This window comes from Lepidothrix coronata, unplaced genomic scaffold, assembly GCF_001604755.1.
Source record: "Lepidothrix coronata isolate B3197 unplaced genomic scaffold, Lepidothrix_coronata-1.0 Scaffold200, whole genome shotgun sequence".
Lineage (NCBI taxonomy): Eukaryota > Metazoa > Chordata > Aves > Passeriformes > Pipridae > Lepidothrix > Lepidothrix coronata.
In genome coordinates, this window is record NW_016690380.1 from 1,673,299 (window position 1) to 1,681,575 (window position 8,277).

The following is an 8,277-nucleotide window of genomic DNA, read 5'->3' on the forward strand; positions in this document are numbered from 1 at the left end:
GTATTTGTTTTAATGCCACCTGATAATATAGTTATTTTGTATCCTTTTTTAGTTTTTTATTCCTCTTGCTAGGTTTATCACTATTACTTTTATTCTCACTGTAATAAAGATATTTTGTGTGTTTGAGTATTTTTTGGCACTTGTCTTTATTCCGGACATGTATCCAAACGAACTGCTACAGCAGAACAGTCTCAACCACGATCTCGATCTTGGTCCCGGTCCCGCTCACGATCTCCTTCCGTCACATGCAGAAGGAGCGAAAACCCTAAGCGTAGATCTAAGTGCAGTGAACTGTGGTCCTGTCTGCACACTCAGGGAGAAAACATGAGGAAGTGGGATGGTGCATCTACTTCCAGACTTGAGGCCAGAGTGAGAGAACTAAAACGCAAGGAAGCCAATAAGAAAGTCGTCTACGTAGTAGATGCAGATTTCTTTGAAAGAGAACTGAGATCTCCCAGATGCAGGAAGACTGGAGTCTGTTTCCAGGATGACAAGAAAGCCTCTGACAAGCCGAAGCAAAGATCCGATGGTGAATGCTCCAACCAGAACCAATAGAGGGTCCCTGCCTTCTGCCAGGAGATGGAGAGGGATGAGAAAGATAACAGAGTTTACTGGACTGTGTGGGTTCGATGGCCTGGCACATCGGATCCTCAGAGATACCAAGCTCTAATAGATACCGGTGCACAGTGTACGTTAATGCCCTCGGGACATGTGAGCACAGAGACTTTTGATTTCTGGGGTGACAAGGAGGGTCTCAAGAGCTGTCAGTGGAAGAGGCCGAAATAAACCTGACAGGAGACCAATGGGAAAAGCATTCCATTATGAAGGGGCCAGAAGCCCCTTGCATTCTCGGCATGGATTACCTCAGAAGAGGATACTTCAAGGACCCGAAGGGGTACCGATGGGTGTTTGGTATAGCCGCGGTGACTGAAGAGGAATCCAAATGATTATCTGCCCTGCCTGGCCTCTCAGAAGATCCTTCTGTTGTAGGATTACTGCGAGTCGAGGACCAGCAAGTGCTGACAGCCACTAAGACAGTGCATAGGTGACAGTACCAGACAAATCAAGATGCTGTGATCCCCATCCATAAGATGATCCACAAGTTGGAAAGCCAAGGGGTGGTTAGTAGAACACACTCACCCTTCAATAGCCCCATTTGGTCTGTATGTAAGTCCAATGGCAAATGGAGACTGACCATGGATTATTGTGGCTTGAATGAAGTCACACCACCATTGAGTGCTGCTGTACCAGACATGTTGGAGCTCCAGTATGAAGCTGGAGTCCAAGACAGCAAAGTGGTATGCCACCATTGACATCGCCAATGCATTTTTCTCCATTCTCTTAGCAGCGGAGTGCAGGCTGCAGTTTGCTTTCACGTGGAGAGGTGTGCAGTACACGTGGAAGCACAGTCCAACAATCTGCCATGGAATGATTCAGGCCACACTGGAGAAGGGCAAGGCCCCAGAACATATCCAATACATTGATGACATCATTGTATGGGGGGACACAGCAGAAGAAGTTTTCAAGAAAGGAGAGGAAATCATCCAGATTCTCCTTGACTCCGGTTTCACCATCAAGAAGAATAAGGTCAAGGGACCTGCCAGAGAGATCCCGTTCCTAGGGGTGAAATGGCAAGATGGATGGCGCCAGATACCAACAGATGTCATCAATAAGATTGTAGTCATGGCTCTGCTGACCAACAAGAAGGAGACACAAGCTTTCCTGGGGGCCATAGGCTTCTGGAGAATGCACATCCCTGAGTATAGCCAGATTGCTCCGCCATTTGATCAGCTGCCAGATGAAGAGAGGCGTTATGCCCTTTACACTGATGGTTCTTGCCGTATTGTAGGAAGGAATCGGAAGTGGAAAGTAGCCGTTTGGAGCCCCACACGACGAGTGGCAGAAGCTGTCAAAGGTCAAGGTGAGTCGAGTGAGTTTGTGGAACTCAAAGCCGTCCAATTGGCCCTGGACATTGCCGAATGAGAGCCAAGGCTCTACCTCTACACCAACTCGTGGATGATAGCCAATGCCCTATGGAGATGGTTAGACCAATGGAAGAAGATGAACTGGAGACGTGGAGGAAAACCCATCTGGGCTGCTGACTTGTGGCAGGACATCGCTGCCAGAGCGAAGAGTCTGAATGTGAGAGTCCGCCATGTAGATGCCCATGTGTCCAAGAAACAAGCTAATGAAGAACACGATAACAACAAACAAGCGGACCGAGCTACACAGGTCAAAGTGTCACAAGTAGACCTAAACTGGCAGCAGAAGGGAGAGTTGTTCCTAGCTCGATGGGCCCATGATGCTTCAGGTCATCAGGGCCGAGATGTCACCCACAGATGGGCACGAGACCGAGGGGTGGATTTAACCATGGATATCATTTCTCAAGTTATCCATGATTGTGAAACCTGTGCCGCTTATTAAGCAGGCAAAAAGACTGAAGCCCCTGTGGTATGGTGGACGATGGGATAAGTATAAGTATGGAGAGGCATGGCAGGTTGATTATGTCAAATTGCCACAGACCTGCCAAGGTAAGCGCTATGTGCTTACCATGGTGGAAGCAACCACCGGATGGCTAGAGACTTTTTCAGTGCCCTAGGCAACAGCCCGGAATACCATTCTGGGTCTTGAAAAGCAAGTCCTGTGGCAACACAGGACCCCAGAATGCATTGAGTCGGACAACGGGACTCATTTCAAAAATGACTTAGTCACCACTTGGGCAAGGGAACATGGTATCGAATGGGTGTACCACATTCCATATCATGCACCAGCTGCTGGGAAGGTTGAGAGAAGTAATGGACTGTTAAAAACTACCTTGAAGGCACTAGGTGAGGGAACTTACAAAAACTGGGATAAGAACTTAGCCAAGGCCACATGGCTAGTTAACACCAGGGGTTCTGTCAATCGAGCTGGCCCTGCACAAGCAGAATCCCTGCTTGTTCCTTTTTTTTTCCCTTCCCCCTTCCCTTTTCCTTTTGAAATTGTATATATATTTCAATTGTATATAACTGTAATATAAGTGTAAATATATTTATATATATTGCTTTAGCTGTCTCTCTCTTGTTTCGGTTCTCTTGTTTTTTTTTTCCCCTTCTCCCTGAGGTTTGGGGGGGGACTTCTTGTCGTAAGGTTTGGAGACTTGGCAGGGACCCAGCTTCAAACCATATCAACATGACATGGCCAATTCAGAATATCAAATTAGAAAACTGAAACACATGTAACCTTTATTTATGGTATCTATCCCTCATTAGAACAGACTATGTTGTTCTGTACTGAATTTTAGTATACAACTTGCTTCGAGAGCTGGTTGCAACAAATAAATGAGAAAAAGATAAATATTCTAAGTACTACTAGGACAGATAATTGTGTGACATGGTTATTTATTTATATATTGATTAAAAAATTCAGAAGCGTTCCAATTTACTAGAAAGCAGTTACTCCTGCCAATAAAAAAACCATGAAGTAAAACATTCAGATTGAAGACACCAATGAAGTACAAAGCTGAAAAGTTTCTTCTTCTGGAAATTTGAGTTATCTTCTGATTTTAGGTGAGTTGAGTTTTCAAAGAATTTGCCAACTCATCACTGGCTTTCTTAAGGGATATTAAAAATATATGTGTGTCAAATTATGTGTGGTACTTAGCTTTCAAATGTGTTGGATTTATCCCTTTAAATTACAGACTGAACTATAGCAGCTGATTTGCTCTTAAAAAATACACATAGGAAACCTGATTTTAGAAGAAAAAATGAATGCTCTTTCATTTCGCAGGCAGTAGATGACTACATTAAAAACAAGGTATGGTAACTAGTGGCATAGAGCCACAAACTAATTGAAATACAAATGGTGCTGCAGAGGGCCAGGGAATATTTGGCTTAGTGTAAGAATACAAACCTTGGGAATTCAATTTCCTTTGTCCAAGAAATATCATCACTAATCTAATATTGGAGTTCATTTGTAATTAGTGATCAATCAGGCAAATTTCCATAATCATTAAAAAAATTTAGTGAATGTTTAAAGAGACCACTAAAGGAACTACAGATCCATGTTTCTAATTTAGTCTTAGTACAGTGGTAGCCTTTAATCTCTGTTCTTATGGAAAACTAACAAACAAACCTATGTATGCAATTAATTTTCTCCTATTTCCACTTCATGTTGCTGTTTAAATATATCAGAAACATTTTGAATTTTGAAATATTCTGGTCCTTTTAGTTTTCCAGAAGATTTAAAGCATTTACAAAGCTTGCAAGAACATAAATTCCTTGAGTGGCCGAGGACTCTGAGATTGTTTAGTTTGGAGAAAAGGAGGCTGGGGGGTGACCTCACTGCTCTCTACAGCTTCCTGAGGGGGGAACGTGGAGAGAGGTGTGCTGAGCTCTTCTGGTGTCCAGTGATAGGACACGTGGGAATAGTTCCAAACTGCACCAGGGAGGTTTAGACTGGACATTAGGAAGCATTTCTTTACTGAGAGGGTGCTCAAGCACTGGAACTGGTATCCTAGAGAGGTCAATGCCCCAAGTCTGTCAGTGTTTAAGAGGCATTTGGATGATGCCCTTAACAACATGATTTAGCTCGGTCAGCCCTGAACTGGTCAGGCAGTTAGACTAGAGGACCATTGTCCATCCCTTCCAATTGGAATAGTCTGTTTATGCTATCCTATCCTATCCTATCCTATCCTATCCTATCCTATCCTATCCTATCCTATCCTATCCTATCCTATTCTATCCTATTACCTCCTCATCTCTGGAAAAATTCTATGGCAAGACAAAATTTTATATTTCCTCTTACATTGATTTCTTCATATGGCCTCTCTAGAGGCTGGAAAAGCTTTTCTCAAGTTACATCTTTTTTAAAATTCCAGTGCTCTTTATGCATTAGAACAAGTCAGTAGCAGAAGGCTAACACCACCTCCTTTCCCAGTCTTCAGAAGAGAAAGGAACATTTGAGTCAAATACTGAGAGAGCAAGAAAGAAAGATTTTGAGCAGAAGTGGCAGTGACACAGGGGAATAGACTGGGAGATTATGAAGCCCATATTAGGAGAAATTTGTAAGAACAGACTAGGCAAGCACCTGCTAGAAATAGTGCTAACCCCCTTTTGCAGAAAAGGAGTGTCTACCTAAAAGCCTTCCTGCCCTTGTTCAGATAGCACATGGCTCTGATACACATATTCTCTTATCCCACCCCAACATTCTTTGCTGATGTTTGTAAGCACTTTGAGACCCATATTACAGCAATTTTCAAAATGAAAATAACACATTGCTCCACCTGTGACATCAGATACCATTCAGCTGTACAATCCAAAACCCAGATTCTCTGATGTCCCCTTTGCAGTGTGATGAGCTTGGGAGACTAAATTAATTCCATTCAATTCTTATTTGATGCCTTTAATACTAAAACATAAGGTCAATGAGAAAGATACCCATTCTCAGACAATTTCTCTCTTCTTGCTAGAGGACCTCAAAGCAGTTCATCAATCTCTTAGGCACTGAGGTTATTGCAGTCTCTAAAGCCCCCCAGATACTTCATAGATACTTCACAACAGCAGTGTCAGACCTCTCAGTTTCTAAATCTTTTCGATTATAAGATTAAAAACATTACCCCTTAATGACTAAGTTCCTTCCTTACAATATCTTCTGGCCTAAGCTGCATTGAAGCCAAAGGGGGAGAGTAAAATCTCACTATCTCCTGTTCTTTTCTTCATAGGATATAGAGGAGCACTTTCACTCTCCCACTTTCTGAGAGATGCAGTGTTGCACCAGGCCAACAGTCCAGCTTGGTACTCTGCCTCAAGCAGGAGTAAAAGGTGCTGATAGAAATCATGTAAGATTATCTATTTTCTGCAATCCATTGGGTCCCCAGCAGTCATTGGAGAAGGGAGAAGGTGCATCTCTGCCTTTCTTCTTCAGTATCTGCAGATATTGTCCACAAATTTGTCTAATTCTATGTTGAACCTGTTGACACGCTGCCTTTACTATCTCCTGTGGCCAGAAAATTCAGAAGTTCACTGGCTGCAGTGTAAAGAATTGCTACCTCTATCTATGCCTTCTATGGGCCCCTTCAGGAAGTGACACATCAAGGGTCAGTTACACTGGCTGTCCAGACAGACACAATGTACATATGTATGTATGCATTTATTTACGTGTATACATATATATATATAAACATAAATATACAAAGTCAGTGCAATACTTCAACAGAAAACTGACATTCTCCACTGACTGTGGAGTTGATCTACAGAGGTTCACTACATATTTTCAAACATCCAAAGCAGACTAAAATATTGGATGTGTAAATATTTCATACTGCTCAGACAAACTTTCTGTGTGACAAAAAAGGGGATGTCTCAGCCTATAAAAAACACCTTGAGTCCACACAAATCTCTTAATTCTAGTGATAAAGAAAAACTATTCCTAATACATTAGTTAGTATAAAGTATTTATTTTACTGGAAAAATGAATGTATAGAAGATACATCTGATTCCAAAGGATTAACTTTTAGTTGTCAACCAATGTCTCCAAGTGTTCAATGGATTTCTAGAGTAAGATTGTGTATTTGATTATGTGTTGCAGAAATTTCTCATAATTATGTTGTTGAAACTATAATCACAGAATCACAGAATATACTAAGTTGGAAGGGACCCAAAAGAATCATAATGTTTATGAAACAAGTAATACTTTCTCTTCTATTAGAATTCTACTGAAATTTTGCTATCATTATTTTTTATGTGTTATATAATAATTTTCTGACTTTTCTGAATGATCAAAGTTCATTACCTCTATATTTTAACATAATTATGCCTTACTTAATAGGCACAAAATTAATTTTCCATTACCTTAATGTAACTGCTTTAATATTATGATATCCAACCCATAGTAATAACAACAAAAAAGAAAATCCTCAAACAAGGGAAGAACTAGTTGAAGGGAACAAATCCTTGCATTTTCAGCTAGTGAAATAAGGGATTAGGTGCAGAAATAGTCAATTAATAGTGAAATTGTGTTTCACTTTTAAAGAATAAACATATTTGGCTTAAAAGCAGACATACACACATACGATTGGGATATAACATATGTGTGCTTGAGAAATAATAACTCCATAAAATCTACTTTTCAATAGAAAAAAATCTATGAATTTAAAGTGCAACCTAATTTATTTTGACAAAATTAAATTCTACACTCAGTAAAAACAGTTATGAAGCAACTGAAAACATTGGATTTTTTGTTCATTGCTCTTTTTGTTCAGGAGTGTCATGTCAATACTTATTTAAGAATGTACAAGAACAAGAAAATGACAGAAATAAACAGAAATGTTTTATATAGATATATATTTATAACACATACATTAGTAGTTTTAGAATAAAATTATTGAAATAATGGCTTTTTACTCTCTAAATACCTATCATGTTATACAAAAATTCTGAATCTATTATGAATACTGTGTCTTTAAAAGACTGGACTCTGTAAACACTTCTGTACTCATTTGATCTCACAGAAACAACACTATTGCACATAAAAAAATTATATATAAAAGACTTTGCAGCATTTAAGGCAATGGTCTTGCTGTAATGTGCTAAAAAGCCTATGTCAGAGCTTGATAATGCTTGGCAATAAATGCCTATCCCAGCTGTTCAAAACTTAGGATCATTAGGATCCCAAAAGAATGACCCATACCCATAAAACAGAAGGGTTGGGCCTCCCTGGTTTCTGAATTTTGAGCTATTAAGGTCTTGAATTGTTGATCTTTTCTTTGGTTATTTCTTCATGAACTATGCTTTCAGAAGAGGAAACTTAGTGTTTTGGTACTGCAGAATATTAAGGACAATCATTAAGCAAGACCTTCACTGAACTGAATAAAACCTGAATAAGTGGGAAGAGCACAATCCCTAAAGCTTTCTAAATCAATATATCTGGAAGGACACGATGGATAATCACAACAGGGACAGTCTGGGAGGCAGAGAGAACCAATACCAGAACTAAAGCTTAGCAGAAACCATTTCCTAAGTGGGTACCATGTGTCAGTGCTTTTTCTACTCTACCTATCATTCCATAAATGTTGGAACATTTTTCATAGAATCATAGAATCATAGAATCAGCTGGGTTGGAAGGGACCTTCGAGATCATCAAGTCCAACCCTTGATCCACTACCTCTGCGGTTACTAGACCATGGCACTAAGTGCCACATCCAGTCTCTTTTTAAAAATCTCCAGGGAGAGAGAATCCACTACTTCCCTGGGCAGCTCATTCCAATGTCTGACCACCCTCTCTGTAAAGAAATTCTTT

At 40.3% G+C, this 8,277-nt stretch overlaps 1 long non-coding RNA gene across 1 annotated transcript in view; it reads left to right on the forward strand.

Annotated features, from left to right (window-relative positions):
* Positions 1–7,875, forward strand: part of LOC108505865 — an 8,746-nt gene extending 871 nt beyond the window's left edge. Inside the window, exons 2-3 of the long non-coding RNA XR_001877613.1 lie at positions 5,105–5,106; positions 7,864–7,875. This is a non-coding gene — a long non-coding RNA (uncharacterized LOC108505865). The remainder of the gene's footprint in view (positions 1–5,104; positions 5,107–7,863) is intronic.
* Positions 7,876–8,277: the final 402 nt, after the last annotated feature.